Here is a 17,582-nt window from a genome sequence, read left to right on the forward strand (position 1 = left end):
GTGAGCCTTCATATTGGCTCAGATAGTGGAAACATTTTAAAAAAACTGAATGCAAATATACTGCATTGTAAGAAAATTGTATGTAAAAAAGTTACAATAAATTTTATCTGAGCATATTTTCTGGTTTTATTCCTTCCCATTCTGTCTGTAGTTTGTGCTTCAGGCAAAATAATGCTAGCAAGCCCCTCACGGACTCTCTCTCAGTCTGTGTGTGTGTGTGTGTGTGTGTGTGTGTGTGTGTGTGTGTGTTTCACTTTAAAGTGGAGGTTACATAATTTTTAATACATATCTGGCACCATTTTTATTTCTCATTTTAATTCTCTGCTTTGATTGGCTGGAGAGTAGGTGGATAGGTGCATGGGCTACAAACCACAACTGAGCTAGTTTCGACATTTTGTATTTTTTAATGTAATGCTAGCACAACTGGATTATTTGTGTCCTCTTGGATTTTGACTGGCTGGAGATAGTGGGAGGGGAAGGAGATGGTAAGAGGACATGTCATGATGACCTCACTGATAAGGATGGTGACATCACTGATAAGATTGCTCCTGCATGCAGGCAACCCTCACCAACACTTGCACTTTTTTAAGGTCAAGTATGAAAACAGCTCTTCAGCTGTAGAGTGTGCCACAACACATAGTATGAGCTAAACTAATATTTATCATAAATAAATTGAAACTAGCATCAGAAAATATGCTTAAGTGGAGACAATGATATGCAGTTACAAAGATATGTAACTATGAGTGGTAAATGGAAATGACCGTCACAGAAGAACTTAAAATATCTACTAGTGTCAGAAAGAAAATGCATTGACTACTGTAAATCAGCTCTACAGCTGTAGTGGAAATCACAATTCACAGTTACAGAAAAAGAAATAAAATAAAAAAAACAAAAAAGAGAAATTAACGTAAATATGTTGATGCTAGAATCAAAAATACATTTTAGCTGTGTACCTCAAGTGGAGACTGCAATATGCAGTTATGAACAGTGCTGGGATAACAATACTCACGTTTGAATGGGATCAAGATTTCTGAAAGCTCTGCAGAGTTCAACACAGCATCACGCCTCCTCAAACAACTGTGAGATTTGGTTTGCGCAGTGCGAGTGAAAGTGGTAGATCTACTGTACATGAGAAATGACCAGCCACAACAACCTATAGTTCTTCTTAAAACTGGAAGTTCCATGAAACACATGAAGAAATAGCATTAAATACTGCCACTTTACAAACTGCCAATGGCCTTGCCACAGTGGTAACACCGGTTCCCATCAGATCACGGAGTTAAATGCTGTTAGGCTGAGCTAGCACTTTGATGGGTGACTATCCGGTCTGTTGAGTGCTGTTGGCAGGTGGGCTGCACTCAGCCCTTGTGAGGCAAACTGAGGAGTTCTACTTGATTGAGAAGTAGTGGCTCTGGTCTTATAAGCAGACATACGACCACGAGAGCGATGTGCTGACCACATGCCCCTTCATATTCGCATCCCATGACGCCTGTGGGCTGAGGATGACACGGTGGCTGGTCAGTACCATTGGGCCTTCTGAGGCCTATTCAGGCAGAGTTTAGGATTTTTTAAGTTTACTGTACAAACTCCTCTTGTATTTGAACGAATCTGCAATAAGACTTCCTGTGCAGTACTGATATATTCTGGTACAAATATTCATTTTTCTTTTAAGTAAAGCTAATGGTCAAAGGCACAAATGTTGTCTTTCAAAAAATATTATTTGGCTCTGAACCAAGCTATATTTGGTTATGCCAGACAGTAATCATTTGGTAAATGGATTGTAAAAGAGAATTTCAATCCTTGTTCACATACGATAGCTGTAGGAAACCCAGAAGTATCAGTGTAAGATTGAAAGAAATGTCTCCCACAGGTGAGAGTATTGAAATCCTAAGGAAGTTAGACCAAGCATACCAACTGACAAAGAATACCTACAACAAAAAGTCTATGAGTTTAGGGGCCACGTTCCGACATTATACTACAGTTGTAAAACCTGAGGGCTTATATGTGTCCGAAACTTTGACCATGAATATACAAGGTCAAGCTGAGCGGCTGAGAAAGCGAGAGCATAGAATATTATGAAAAATCCTAGGTAATAGATGGGTTGATGGACAATGGCGAATGAGAGCAAATGAGGATTTGTACAGCAAGAGACAACCTATCACAGCATCCCTTAAGAAGAGACAATTGTTATTTTACGGTCATCTCATGAGGATGGATGGTGACTGACTAACAAAAAGAAGATGGAGTTCCATCCAATCTAAGAAAACAAGGCCAAGATTGTTTGAAGAATGTGAAAAAGGTCTTAGGCAGATTGGTATCTCAGAGAAATTCCTGACAAGAACAAATTTAGAAGATTGGGGAACAACTACCAAGGTTTTAAAATGGCATCAACGTCCAAAAGATGAAGAGGACCATTATCTGAAGAGTATAAACAGGCACTTCTTGGTGGGCTCAGAAGATACTGGCAGGAAGTCAAAACTGGAACAAGGACAAGACCTAGGCACTAAAATGAAATTGGTTGTTACCACACAGTCCATAGAGGCTCAACTCAGTAAAAAAAATTCCTAATGGTTAACTGCTGAAGCATTTGGAACAAAGTGCCAGAGTTTGAAGCACTCCTGAAAAGCAGTGAAGATCACATAATATTAGGTGCAGAAATCTGCTTGAAACCTGAAATTGATAGCTGTGAGATTTTTGGGGAAAATTCATACGAGTATATTGAAAGGATAGGCAAATGGTAAATGGAAGTGGTGTATTTGTCACTGGAGACAAGAAACTCATATCCACCAAGATAGAAATTGAATCAGCGTGTGAGATTCTTTGGGCAAGCCTCAGTATCAGGAATGGACATAAAATGATAACTGGATAATTCTATTGCCTACCAGACTCATCTCCTGCTATAACCAAAAATTTTAGAGAAAACTTCAGTTCACCTGTACATAAATTCCCCAATCACACTGCAATCATTGGTGGAGACATTAATCATCCAACAACCAACTGGGAAAATTACAATTTTATTAGTGGCATCCTGATAAGGACCCTGTGAAAACTAAATGCCTTCACTGAAAACTATCTACAAAAGATTGTTCAAAACCCCTTCATTAAAACTGCCAGGAAGTTTCATATCAGCGCACACTCCGCTGCAGAGTGAAAATCTCATTCTGGAAACATCCCCCAGGCTGTGGCTAAGCCATGCCTCCGCAATATCCTTTCTTTCAGGAGCGCCAGTTCTCCAAGGTTCGCAGGAGAGCTTCTGTAAAGTTTGGAAGGTAGGAGACGAGATACTGGCAGAAGTAAAGCTGTGAGGGCCGGGTGTGAGTCGTGCTTCGGTAGCTCAGTTGGTAGAGCACTTGCCCGTGAAAGGCAAAGGTCCCGAGTTCGAGTCTCGGTCGGGCACACAGTTTTAATCTGCCAGGAAGTTCCTCTATATACTCCTTCCATCTTTCTGCTTCCCCTTCTTTGCTTAGAACTGGGTTTCCATCTGAGCTCTTCATATTCATACAAGTGGTTCTCTTCTCTCCAAAGGTCTCTTTAATTTTCCTGTAGGCAGTATCTATCTTACCCCTAGTGAGATAAGCCTCTACATCCTTACATTTGTCCTCTAGCCATCCCTGCTTAGCCATTTTGCACTTCCTGTCGATCTCATTTTTGAGACGTTTGTATTCCTTTTTGCCTGCTTCATTTACTGCATTTTTATATTTTATCCTTTCATCAGTTAAATTCAATATTTCTTCTGTTACCCAAGGATTTCTATTAGCCCTCGTCTTTTTACCTACTTGATCCTCTGCTGCCTTCACTACTTCATCCCTCAGAGCTACCCATTCTTCTTCTACTGTATTTCTTTCCCCCATTCCTGTCAATTGTTCCCTTATGCTCTCCCTGAAACTCTCTACAACCTCTGGTACTTTCAGTTTATCCAGGTCCCATCTCCTTAAATTCCCACCTTTTTGCAGTTTCTTCAGTTTCAATCTGCAGTTCATAATCAATAGATTGTGGTCAGAATCCACATCTGCCCCTGGAAATGTCTTACAATTTAAAAACTGGTTCCTAAATCTCTGTCTTGCCATTATATAATCTATCTGATACCTTTTAGTATCTCCAGGATTCTTCCAGGTATACAACCTTCTTTTATGATTCTTGAACCAAGTGTTAGCTATGATTAAGTTATGCTCTGTGCAAAATTCTACAAGGCGGCTTCCTCTTTCATTTCTTCCCGCCAATCCATATTCACCTACTATGTTTCCTTCTCTCCCTTTTCCTACTGACGAATTCCAGTCACCCATGACTATTAAATTTTCGTCTCCCTTCACTACCTGAATAATTTCTTTTATCTCGTCATACATTTCATCTATTTCTTCATCATCTGCAGAGCTAGTTGGCATATAAACTTGTATTACTGTAGTGGGCATGGGCTTTGTGTCTATCTTGGCCACAATAATGCGTTCACTATGCTGTTTGTAGTAGCTAACCCGCACTCCTATTTTTTTTTATTCATTATTAAACCTACTCCTGCATTACCCCTATTTGATTTTGTATGGTTCATGGGGGGAGAAGTGATACACAAACCTACTATCCAAAATCCTTAACAATGATTTGTTGTAGAATCTCAGAAAATATTCTGAGCTCAAACATAATGAAGTATCGTGAACAGAATGATCTCCTTCATGCCAACCAGTATGGATTCTGAAAACATCAATCATGTGAAACCGAACACATTTTTCTCACGTGATGTACATGAAAGCTATGGATCAAGGCAGTCACATACACTCCTGGAAATTGAAATAAGAACACCGTGAATTCATTGTCCCAGGAAGGGGAAACTTTATTGACACATTCCTGGGGTCAGATACATCACATGATCACACTGACAGAACCACAGGCACATAGACACAGGCAACAGAGCATGCACAATGTCGGCACTAGTACAGTGTATATCCACCTTTCGCAGCAATGCAGGCTCCTATTCTCCCATGGAGACGATCGTAGAGATGCTGGATGTAGTCCTGTGGAACGGCTTGCCATGCCATTTCCACCTGGCGCCTCAGTTGGACCAGCGTTCGTGCTGGACGTGCAGACCGCGTGAGACGACGCTTCATCCAGTCCCAAACATGCTCAATGGGGGACAGATCCGGAGATCTTGCTGGCCAGGGTAGTTGACTTACACCTTCTAGAGCACGTTGGGTGGCACGGGATACATGCGGACGTGCATTGTCCTGTTGGAACAGCAAGTTCCCTTGCCGGTCTAGGAATGGTAGAACGATGGGTTCGATGACGGTTTGGATGTACCGTGCACTATTCAGTGTCCCCTCGACGATCACCAGTGGTGTACGGCCAGTGTAGGAGATCGCTCCCCACACCATGAAGCCGGGTGTCGGCCCTGTGTGCCTCGGTCGTATGCAGTCCTGATTGTGGCGCTCACCTGCACGGCGCCAAACACGCATACAACCATCATTGGCACCAAGGCAGAAGCGACTCTCATCGCTGAAGACGACATGTCTCCATTCGTCCCTCCATTCACGCCTGTCGCGACACCACTGGAGGCGGGCTGCACGATGTTGGGGCGTGAGCGGAAGACGGCCTAACGGTGTGCGGGACCGTAGCCCAGCTTCATGGAGATGGTTGCGAATGGTCCTCGCCGCTACCCCAGGAGCAACAGTGTCCCTAATTTGCTGGGAAGTGGCGGTGTGGTCCCCTACGGCACTGCGTAGGATCCTACGGTCTTGGCGTGCATCCGTGCGTCGCTGCGGTCCGGTCCCAGGTCGACGGGCACGTGCACCTTCCGCCGACCACTGGCGACAACATCGATGTACTGTGGAGACCTCACGCCCCACGTGTTGAGCAATTCGGCAGTACGTCCACCAGGCCTCCCGCATGCCCACTATACGCCCTCGCTCAAAGTCTGTCAACTGCACATACGGTTCACGTCCACGCTGTCGCGGCATGCTACCAGTGTTAAAGACTGCGATGGAGCTCCGTATGTCACGGCAAACTGGCTGACACTGACGGCGGCGGTGCACAAATGCTGCGCAGCTAGCGCCATTCGACGGCCAACACCGCGGTTCCTGGTGTGTCCGCTGTGCCGTGCGTGTGATCATTGCTTGTACAGCCCTCTCGCAGTGTCCGGAGCAAGTATGGTGGGTCTGACACACCGGTGTCAATGTGTTCTTTTTTCCATTTCCAGGAGTGTAGATGCAGTATTTCTTGATTTCTGAAAATCATTTGACACAGTACCACAGTTGTGCTTACTGTGAAAAATATGATCATATGGGGTCTCAAGTTAAATTTGTGACTGGATTGAGGACTTTTTGGTAAGGAGGATGCAGCAGTTATCTTGGATGGAGAGTTGTCATCAAATGTAGAAATAACTTTGGGTGTGCCCCTTGGAAATGTATTGGGACCCTTGCTGTTCATGTTGTATATTAACGATCTTGCAGACAATATTAGAACTAACCTAAAACTTTTTGCTGATGATGCAGTTATCTATAATGAAGAACTGTTTGAAAGAAGCTGCATAAATGAGCTGCTCGGGGGAACACAATGGTAAGCGCCATCGCCGTGTATTTTGCGGTAGATGGCTAATGACACCACCCGTGGGATGCACAATGCAGTAAACTTACTAGTAGTTCCAAATTCACTCAACAGACGTCAGGGCTGAGCTTAATGGTAAGTGCCACTGTCCGTCTGTTGCGGAAACATAATGGTAAGTGACAGAGAGAATGGCGGCAAGTAAAAACATTTCCGAGATTATGGCAACAGTGAACATGGAAGAAGATGAGAAATATACTTCCAATGACACTAATATCTTCGAGAGGGATTCAGAATACATTCCTAACGATTCAGATGACTCAGAGATATGTTATTTTGTAAATATACTGTCTTTAGTACGTTTCACGAACATAATGGTAAGTGCATGTACATACCATTATGTTCCTGAAGTACGTTACCTTTGACGTTATTTTAGAATGGCTACATTTTTTTGGCAAAGTGGTGTGTGAATGTGCATTTCTCATTTATATTGTTACATGTAATAATAATAATGGTGATGGTAGTAGTAGTTTTTGTTGTTATACAGGTTAATAGCAAATCAGATCATATTGCCCAAAACAACTAACAAAACCATTCAGCAACAGACAAAGTGGTCGTCTCAGAGAAGGTGCTGCTGTGGCCAAAATAAGAACTGGAACATGGTACTGTTTTGGAAATATCTAATTTCAACTGGTATATTTCGTGTGATTGAACACCACTTCCCCGTGAGCGGGCACACAATGTTGCCGTCCGATAGAGATTTCGTGACAATTGAAAATTACGTTCGCTGACAAGTACAAGATGTGTACAGTCCAGATCAGTGGTGCGAGATCATCAAGAAGTCGGCTAAGAAGAATCCATTGCTTGTACATAATATGAAAAGAGAGGATTTCTATCAAATACGATACTCTAAAGAAGCGTTTGTCTTCAGAAAGAAGACAGTTGATGGTCGAGATGTCAACCTAAGGAAAGTATATAGGTGGAAGGTGACCTCCGAATACCCATCATCTTTATTCATCAGCGAGACATTTTGTCATGACATTTGGCATGAAAGAAGCTTCAGGAAACTTGGAAGGCAAGGACCAGTGCCTATGCTTCGACTTAAATGCAATGGGCAAAGGCTTATTGAAAAGAAGAAAGTTGCTGACATCCTGTCGCTCGTAAATTACATACCTCCTGTCCACCACGGATTTATCCTGTCACTAAAGCCAACAGTTTTGGATGAAAAAGACATTAGTAATGACAGTGATGAATTATTTTGCAGTTTCAGTAAAGTGTTGAGGACTTACTGTAAAATTTAATATGTAATGTTCTATCACTAAGTGTTGCTAATGGTGTATGGTAATGTAATAATTTTTGTATATTTTATTTGTTTTAGTCAGTTCTGAGTTACATTTATGTCTGTATAGTAGAAGATAGATGTTAGAATCACTACAGAATAAAAGGACTGTTCAAAAAAAATTATTCAGATTTGCAGATCAATTGAAACTTTAGATGCACTGTATCTCGAAATTGTGATTTTGACGCTTACCATTTTGTTCCCCCGAGCAGCTCAAATATTAAATCAGATCTTGATAAGATTTCAAAGTCATGCAAAGATTGGCAGCTTGCTTTAAATTGTCTGAAATGTGAAATTGCCTTCACAAAACAAAAAAATGCAGTATCCTATGACTATAATATCAATGAGTCACTGATGGAATTGGCCATCTCATTCAAATACCTGCGTGTAATACTTTGTAGGGATATGATATGGAATTATCACATAACCTCAGTTGTTGGTAAAGCAAATGGTAGACTATGGTTTATTGGTAGGCTACTGAGGAAGTTCAGCCTGTCTACAAAGGAGATTGGTTATAAATCACTCATGTGACTGGTTGTAGAAAATTGCTCAAGTGTGTGGGACCCCATACCAAATGAGGCTAACAGCATGGGGTAGTGTCACATAGGTAGTCAAGGAACTAAACTGACAGACTCTTGAAGATAGATATTAACTATCCTGAGATAGCCTGTAAACAAAGTTTTAAGAACTACCTTTAAATGGTGACACAAGGAATACACTACATATTGCTCACATAGGATTGCAAGGAAAAGATTAGAATAATTAATCATGAGGATAAGTTTAGAATAATTATGGTATGCACAGAGGCATTCAAACGATCACTCTTCCCACACTCCATACATAAATGGAACGGGAAGAAACTGTAATAAGTGGTGCAACAGGAAATAACCTCTTGCCATGTGTTCCACGGTGGTTTGCAGATTACATATGCAGATGCAAATGTAGATGTAGATTTGTTGTTGTTGTGATATTCAGTCAAAAGACTGGTTTAATCCAGCCCTCCATGCTAGTGTGTCTTGTGCAAGCCTCTTCATCCCTCTGAATCTGCTTACTGTATTCATTTCTTGGTCTCGTTCTATGATTTTCAGCCACCACGCTTCCCTCCAGTACTAAACTGGTGATCCCTCAATGCCTCAACATGTGTCCTAGTGCTCTTCTCCCCAATTCTATTTAGTACCTCCTTATTAGTTATGCTATCTACCCACCTAATCTTCAGCATTCTTCTATAGCATCACATTTCAAAAGCTACTATTCTCTTCTTGTCTAAACTGTTTATCATCCACATCCATACATGGCTATACTCCATACAAATACTTTCAGAAAGGACTTCCTGACACTTAAATGTATATTTGATGTTAACAAATTTCTCATCTTACCAATGCTTTTCTTGCCATTGCCAGTCTACATTTTATATCCTCCCTACTTCAACCACCATCAGTTATTTTGCTTCACAAATAACAAAACTCATTTACTACTTTAAGTGTCTCATTTCCTAATCTTATTCCCTGAGCATCACCTGGTTTAATTTGACTACATTCCATGATCCTCATTTTGCTTTTGTTGATGTTCTTCTTACATCCTCCTTTCAAGATACTGTCCATTCTTTTCAACTGCTTTTCCGATTTCTTTGCTGTTTCAGACAGAATTACAGTGTCATCAGCAAACCTCAAGGTGTTTATTTCTCTCCTTGGACTTTAATTCCTACACCAAATTTTTCTTTTGTTTCCTTCGCTGCTTGCTCAGTATATAGATTGAATAACATCAGGGATTGGCTAAAAACCATGTCTCACTACCTTCTCAACCACTGCTTCTCTTTTGTGCCTTTTGACACTTGCAACTGCCATCTGGTTTTTGTACAAATTGTAAATAGCCTTTTGCTCCCTGTATTTTACCCTTGCCACTTTCAGAATTTGAGAGTATTCTAATCAACTTTGTCAAAAGCTTTCCTAAGTCTACAAATGCTATAATAATAGGTTTGCCTTTCCTTAACTTACCTCATGTCTTCTTATTAAACTGATAGGTCAGTAATTTTCACACCTGTCAGCACCTGCTTTCTTTGGAATTGGTATTATTATATTCTGCTTGAAGTCTGGTGGTATTTCGCCTGCCTCACCAGATGGCCAAGTTTTGTCATGGCTGACTTTCCCAAAGCCAGCAGTAATTCTAATTTTGTGTTGTCTACTCTTGGGGCCTTCTTTGACTTAAGTCTTACAGTGCTTTGTCAAATTCTTCAGGCAGTATCATATCTACCTTCTCATCTTCCTTTACATCCTCTTCCATTTTCATAATAATGCCCTCAAGTACACTTCCCTTGTATAGACCATCTATACACTCCTTCCACCTTTCCATTGCTACACATCATACAAATACTTTCAGAAAGGACTTCCTGACACTAAAATCTATACTCAATGTTAACAAATTTCTCTTCTTCACAAACACTTTTCTTGCCATAGCCAGACTGGTTTTCCATCTGAGCTCTTGATACTCATACAGGTGGTTCTCTTTTCTCCAAAGATCACTTTAAATATCCTGTAGGCAGTATCAGTCTTACCCCTTGTGATAAATGCTACTAAATTCTTACATTTGCCTGCTAGCCATTACTGCTTAGCCATTTTGCACTTCCTATCAATCTCATTTTTTAGACATTTGTATTCCCTTTCTCCTGCTTCATTTATTACATTTTTGTGTTTTCTCCTCTCGTTGATTAAATTCAATATCTCTTGGGCTACCCAAGGATCTCTACTAGCCCTAATCTTTTACCTACTTGATCCTCTGGTGCAGTCACAATTTCATGTCACAAAGCTACCCATTCTTCTTCTATGGTATTCCTTTCCCCTGTTCTTGTCAATCGCCCCCTAATGCTCCTTATGAAACCCTCTACAACCTCTGCTTCTTTCAGTTGAGCCAGGTCTCATCTCCTTAAATTCCTTTTTGCAGTTTCTTCAGTTTTAATCTGCAGTTCATAACCAGTAAGTTGTGGTAAGAGTCCACATCTTCCCTTGGAAATGTATCACAATTTAAAATCTGATTCTTAAATCTCAGTCTATATGTGGACTCTGACCACAATATATTAGTTGTGCACTGTAGACTAAGACTGAAGAAACTGCAAAATGTAGGAATTTAAAGAGATGGGACCTGGATAAACTGAAGGAACCAGAGGCTGTAGAAAGTTTTAGAGAGAACATTGGTGAATGATTGACAAGAAGATGTGAAAGAGATACAGTAGAAGAAGAATCGATAGTTTTGAGAGATGAAATAGTGAAGGCAGCAGAGGATCAAGTAGGTAAAAAGACAAGGGCTAGTAAAAATCCATGGGTAAGAGAAGAGATATTGAATTTAATTGATCAAAGGAGAACATATAAAAATGCAATAAATGAAGCAGGTGAAAAAGAATACAAATGTCTCAAAAGGGAGATCAAACAGAAGTGAAAAATGGCTAAGAAGGGATGGCTAGAGGACAAATGTAAGAATGTAGAAGCATGTATCACTAAGGGGTAAGACAGATACTGCCTACAGGAAAATTCAAGAGACCCTTGGGGGAAAGAGAACCACATGTATGAATATCAAGAGCTCAGATACAAAACCAGTCCTAAGTAAAGAAGGGAAAGCAGAAAGGTGAAAGGAATATATAGAGGGTCTACACAAGGGAAATATACTTGAGGGCAATATTATGGAAATGGAAGAGGATATAGATGAAGTTGAAATGGGAGGCATGATACTGTGTGAAGAATTTAACAGAGCATACAGATTCATAGCTCTGTGGTTCGCCAATATTTTATAGTTCACCAACCTGTCATTTTACTTTGCACTGATATCACCAGTCACATGTTGTGGTACCCCAGGCTCTCCAGCCTGACGTGCTTCGTTTGCTATACCACAGTCACTGGGGCATCATTCGCACCAAATAGTTGGTGTGACGTCATTGCATTTGGCAAGTCTGGATGCACAAATTGGACAGTTGATTTCTCAGTGCCAACCTTGTGCTGAACATAAGTCAACCTTGCCTCAGTTCTTTGAATGGCTGAAACCTCGAGCACCTTGGCAACGTTTGCTCCTGGATTTCACAGGCCCTCACTGGAATACGCGTTGGCTCATTGTCATTGATGCTTTCAACAAATTTCCCTCTGTTGTTCCTGTGCATTCTACTATGGCTTATTCCACAGTCCAGGCTTTCTCACTGATCTTTTGCCTTGAGAGATTAAGGTCAGTGAGTGTGATTGTAAATAGACCTCAATTTGTTGTCGCCAAGTATGAACAGGTTTGCACTGTCTCTGACATCATCATCCACATTGTGTGTACACTATTCCACCCACAATCCTTTTACAAAGATGAATGCTTTGTATGAACCATGAAGCAATAAATCAACAGCCTTTGAGCTTTCCACACAAGGGAAAGCTCTGTTGCTCTTCTGCAGCTCCCAGCTATGCGACAGACCATCGCTGGCAGAGTTGCTACATCAACGGTGCCATCGCACCTTGCTTCAGTTGCTGCACCCACCATGATGGGTGAATTACATGGCAGACAGAGGTGAGCGAAGCGCCATAGCACGACTTCTTGGATTTCCTTTGTTTTTACTGCAGGGACCAAGAGGAATGATGCAAATTGCATGATCGTGCCACTGGCTTTGTGCTTTCAGGTTCCATGCCTGCCTGGATGCAGCAGCCTGCACTGCATCTGATCCTGGAGCCCCACACTGTCAGTGCCAGTCTCGGAACCAATAGATGTGGACGCCCTTTCGTGGTTGTCGCCATCTCTACAGTTACCGCCACCTGGCTTGGGCCCCTCTTCCTGGCAGCTGTTCCACATGCCATCACGGATCCCTCTGCAGTTGTTGAGATGCCTCCATATCTGTTTGCTGCTCTGCCCCTGGATGTGAGTGCACACCCTCTGCTTGGTATTTCAATTGGCATTCCCAAGCGGGCTCAGTGTGTATGCCAAAGTGTGGGCAGGAGCTCGGCAACAGACTCCATTTCATGTCCTGTCCCCTCATCGCCACTTGTATCCAGCCCTCGTCCCCATCACTGCATTACACAGTGACAGTGAAAAGATTTGGAGTGAGGGGACAGGGGGAAGGATTGATACCACCCTCACTGGCATCTCACAGTTGGCAATGGAAATGCACGTTCTGGACAGATGCCAACAGCAGCCAAATGGGGATCCATTGAATCCAGTGAGGCACACCTATTGAGCCACACTTTCAGCAGCTGTGACTGCTTTGCGAACGCTTGACTCCATACCAGACCCATGGGAAATTAACATGTCATTGAAAAAATATCCACAAAAGGTCTTATCTTTGTTGTGTGCTGTCGAGAGCATGCATGCATTTAAACTTGCAGTTAAGAATTATTAAACAGTCTGAAAAAGTTGATGGGTCCTCTCCAGAGATGGCTGCAGATGCTTGTAAGACCTGCAGTGTGATGTGCTGTGATGTATATGCCAGACCCTGTCTTTCTCATTGTCCTTGCAATTAAACTCATGTTGTCACACAGGATGGGTGGAGTTGCACAATGCTCTTGAGACTCATTTTACAAGGATCCTTAAGTACCTAATTATGTTACAAGGAGGCTTTTATGTACGTTTCTACTTTTGGAAAGTACACTGTTATGCAAACTGATCACTGTTTGTAACTCTAATACAGTATACCACAATACATCAACAAATTGTGTTAATATATTTATATCTATATCATCTGTAAATAATTATAATGAGCATAAACTTTTTCTGTATATTGCCTGATAAAGCAAGGCATAGTGAGTCAACATACCACATTGGTAACTTCATAAAATTTATCAATTTATAATTTTGTATACTGACATATCAAAAATCCAAGTCATCTATAATACATTTTTCAAATTTCAACACTGCATAAAGGATTTACTTTACACCCACTTTGTTATTACACTTTTAAATTTATTAAAGAACACTAGTGGAAAATGTAGGTACTTTCTTAAAATATGTGAGACAAAGATATTTATAGCTGTTGTGTACTTTTGTTAGTCTGGCATGTCACTTGTCAATTGCATAACTGTGTCTAGTATTGTGATGCAGTATTGACATCCTGAGGTGAAAATTATTCAGCTTTTCTTTGGTGTATACTACACAACTCTTAACATATAAACTAAGTATTTTCATAATATTCATTTCCTTGAAGTAATGTCTACAATGCATTTGATGGCTCTTTTTTACCAGTTAAGTAGAGTCTCATTGTAAGATCCAGATGAGTTTCCCCGTAGCAAAATTCTATACATAGGATCAGTATTGAAAAAACCAAAGTATGCACACAATAGCAGAGTTTCACTTAGATGGCCGCTCAGCTTATGAAGCAGATAAAACACGTGTGGGTCTGGAGAGTAGTTTATCCATAGGTATGCCCTAGCTTAGACTTATCAATATGGAATCCAAGAGGTTTCACTGATTTATTTTCGTTTTTGGGAGCATTTAGATTAAGTCCAATGTTGTCTGTTTCGCTTTCTATTTGTGTGTAATGCATTAGCCTGAAACCAGGAGGTACACCTATCCATTGTTGTTGCTACATTCAACTGTAACTCATTCATCTTTGTATTCTAAGTGGTTAATGTGGTGTCATCTGTGTACAGTAACTCATTAATCTTTGTATTCTAAGTGGTTAATGTGGTGTCATCTGTGTATAGTATAGTCTCACAGGGCACTCTGGGAGGTAGATCATTTATGTATATGATGAACAGAAAGGGCAAAATGGAGCCCTGCAGTGCTTCTTTTTTAAGAGGTAAAGGATCTGATTTTTGGTAATTCAAAACACTAACTGTTTCCTATTGCTTAGGTATGATTGCAGAACGAATAGGGCATTCTCCCCACTCATAGCACTAGCACTTTCTTGTTAGGATAGTGCAGGACACTGTAACTATTACCATGGTGTATCTTGTTTTTTTAATGCACAGTGGATTTTAATAATAAAAGTCACTGTGAAACATGGACTGCAATGTCTTCTTGGGTTCATGTAATATGTATCAATGGCAACCAATAAATAAATAAAATATCAGAATAAAAATTCATTCTAATTCTTGAGTTTCACTCATTCCACAATCTATTGATGTCTCTTGGTTCTAACTCCAGGACAGGTCTCGCCACTGTAATTTATTCTCACAATACGAATTGCAATCAGTTTAATATGTTTTATTTTATTTATTTTTTTTTTTTAGGCATTTCATTCTGATTAATTTTCTTCCTGGTTTCATCAGAAAATTACCTATTGTTTTCAAGCTGGTTAAAAGCCATCTACGTTCCCCCCACCTGTGAACCATGGACCTTGCTTGCTGTTGGTGGGGAGGCTTATTTGCCTCAGCAATACAGACAACACAGATAGCCGTACAGTAGGTGCAACCACAAGGGAGGGGTATCTGTGGAGAGGCCCAACAAATATATGGTTCCTGAAGAGGGGCAGCAGCCTTTTCAGTAGTTGCAAGGGCAACAGCTTGAATGATTGACTGGTCTGGCCTTGTAACATCAACCAAAATGTTCTTTCTGTGTTGGTCTGTGCACGGTTGACAGCAAGGGGAACTTACAGCCTTAATTTTTCCTGGGGGCATGCAGCTCTACTATATGGTTAAATCCTCTTGGGTAAAATATTCTGGCAGTAAAACAGTCCCCCATTCAGATCTCCAGATAGGGACTAATCAGGAGGATATTATTACCGGGAAAACAGAACTGGTGTTCAATGGATCACAGCGTGGAATGTCAGATCCCTTAATCATGAGGGAGGTGGTTGTTGTTGTTGCTGTTGTCTTCAATCCTGAGACTGGTTTGATGCAGCTCTCCATGCTACTCTATCCTGTGCAAGCTTCTTCATCTCCCAGTAACTACTGCAACCTACATCCTTCTGAATCTGCTTAGTGTATTCATCTCTTGGTCTCCCTTTACAATTTGTACCCTCCACGCTGCTCTCCAATACTAAATTGGTGATCCCTTGATGCCTCAGAACATGTCCTACCAAAATTTAAAAAGGGAAATGGTTAAAGTTAGATATGGCAGGAATTAGTGAAGTTTGGAGGCAGCAGGAACCGGACTTCTGATCAGGTGAATACAGGGTTATAAATACAAAATCAAAGAGTGGTAATACAGGAGTAAGTTTAATAATGAGTAAAAAAATAGGAACATGGATAAGTTACTATGAACAGCATAGTGAATGCATTATTGTAGCCAAGATAGACATGCAGCCCACACCCACCGCCGGCCGGAGTGGCCGTGCGGTTTTAGGCGCTACAGTCTGGAGCCAAGCGACTGCTACGGTTGCACATTCGAATCCTGCCTTGGGCATGGATGTGTCTGATGTCCTTAGGTTAGTTAGGTTTAAGTAGTTCTAAGTTCTAGGGGACTGATGACCTCAGATGCTAAGTCCCATAGTGCTCAGAGCCATTTGAACCCATACCCACCATAGTGGTACAAGTTTATATGCCAACTAGATTCCCAGATGCAAAGGAGATTGAGGAAGTATATAACCATATAAAAGATGTTGTGCAACAGAATCTGCAAATCAGGATCTGCTGCTGTGGCCTGGGCAATTTTCCTGTGATTAAATGAAAAGCTATGCAAAACATCTGATTCTTGTGCATCAATGTAGCAACAGAACAAGAAGACTCGTCGAATGCTGAAGCTGGGGCAACAGGGAGGCAAGAAAGAGATTTGGCTTTGGGACACTTATGAGTGCACCAATACATAACTTGACAAAAGGACAGCCCATCATTGTAGCTTCTGTAGTGTTAGAGTTGGGACCGACTGAGTAGGAAAAAAAGGAACAAGACATTTAGCACTAAGCAAAGCACCTTTCAACTTCTAGAAAACAGACTGATACTCTTGCGACCAAACAGAAGGAACTTTCTTGCTGCGTAAGTGATGCAAGGGAGCATTAGGAATAAACTGGATGTAGTACATGATCTTCCCTTACACAGACTGCAATCTCCACACATAGTGTGTGGGTGGAATATCACAGACAGATAGCAAAGTGTGAACACCCTGGCTATTAATGACATGGCCCAAGTATGCAAGTTAAGTCTGAAAAAACGCACATATGTCTCTGTTACACTTGAGAACAGCTACAAACAACACTTGCATTCTTCAGGAGTGCAACTTGAGATGACAATGTCATACAAATAATTCGAGCAAAAAGAAACTTTTGAAGTCAGTTGCTCCAGAAAGTGCCGAAATATGGTGGATGTGGAAGGACAGCCAAACGGTAGTACTAATGAGTATTAATAACAAAAACCTCTTGTGACAGCTCATCCAGAGGTATTTGCAAGCAAGTGTCATGCAAATCAATTTTTGAAAAGTAATGTCCGCCATCCATTTTGTGTATCAGTTCTTCCAGAATGGCAACGGATAACTATCAATGACCATTTGAGGATTCACAGTTTCTTTTTTTAATTGGTGCACAACTAGAACCTGCCAGATGGCTTCTGTAGAAAAGTAGAGGGGACACACACTGACTGACAGTAATGGGCACTCAAAATGGCTCTGAGCACTATGGGACTTAACTTCTGAGGTCATCAGTCCCCTAGAACTTAGAACTACTTAAACCTAACTAACCTAAGGACGTCACATACATCCATGCCCGAGGCAGGATTCGAACCTGCGACTGTAGCAGTCACGCGGTTCCAGACTGTAGTGCCTAGAACCGCTCAACCACTCCGGCCGGCAATGGGTGCTAAGAGCCCACTGTCCTGCTAAGCAGTAAGTTCCTGGGCCA

The 17,582-nt window shown here is 41.3% G+C and overlaps 1 non-coding gene across 1 annotated transcript; it reads left to right on the forward strand.

Annotated features, from left to right (window-relative positions):
* The first annotated feature begins 3,322 nt into the window (after positions 1-3,322).
* Trnas-uga (transfer RNA serine (anticodon UGA)) lies at positions 3,323-3,397 on the forward strand. Its single transcript has one exon. It is a non-coding gene; the product is annotated as a tRNA-Ser (tRNA).
* The last annotated feature ends 14,185 nt before the right edge of the window (positions 3,398-17,582 follow it).

The sequence above is a fragment of the Schistocerca nitens genome, chromosome 1, assembly GCF_023898315.1.
Source record: "Schistocerca nitens isolate TAMUIC-IGC-003100 chromosome 1, iqSchNite1.1, whole genome shotgun sequence".
NCBI lineage: Eukaryota > Metazoa > Arthropoda > Insecta > Orthoptera > Acrididae > Schistocerca > Schistocerca nitens.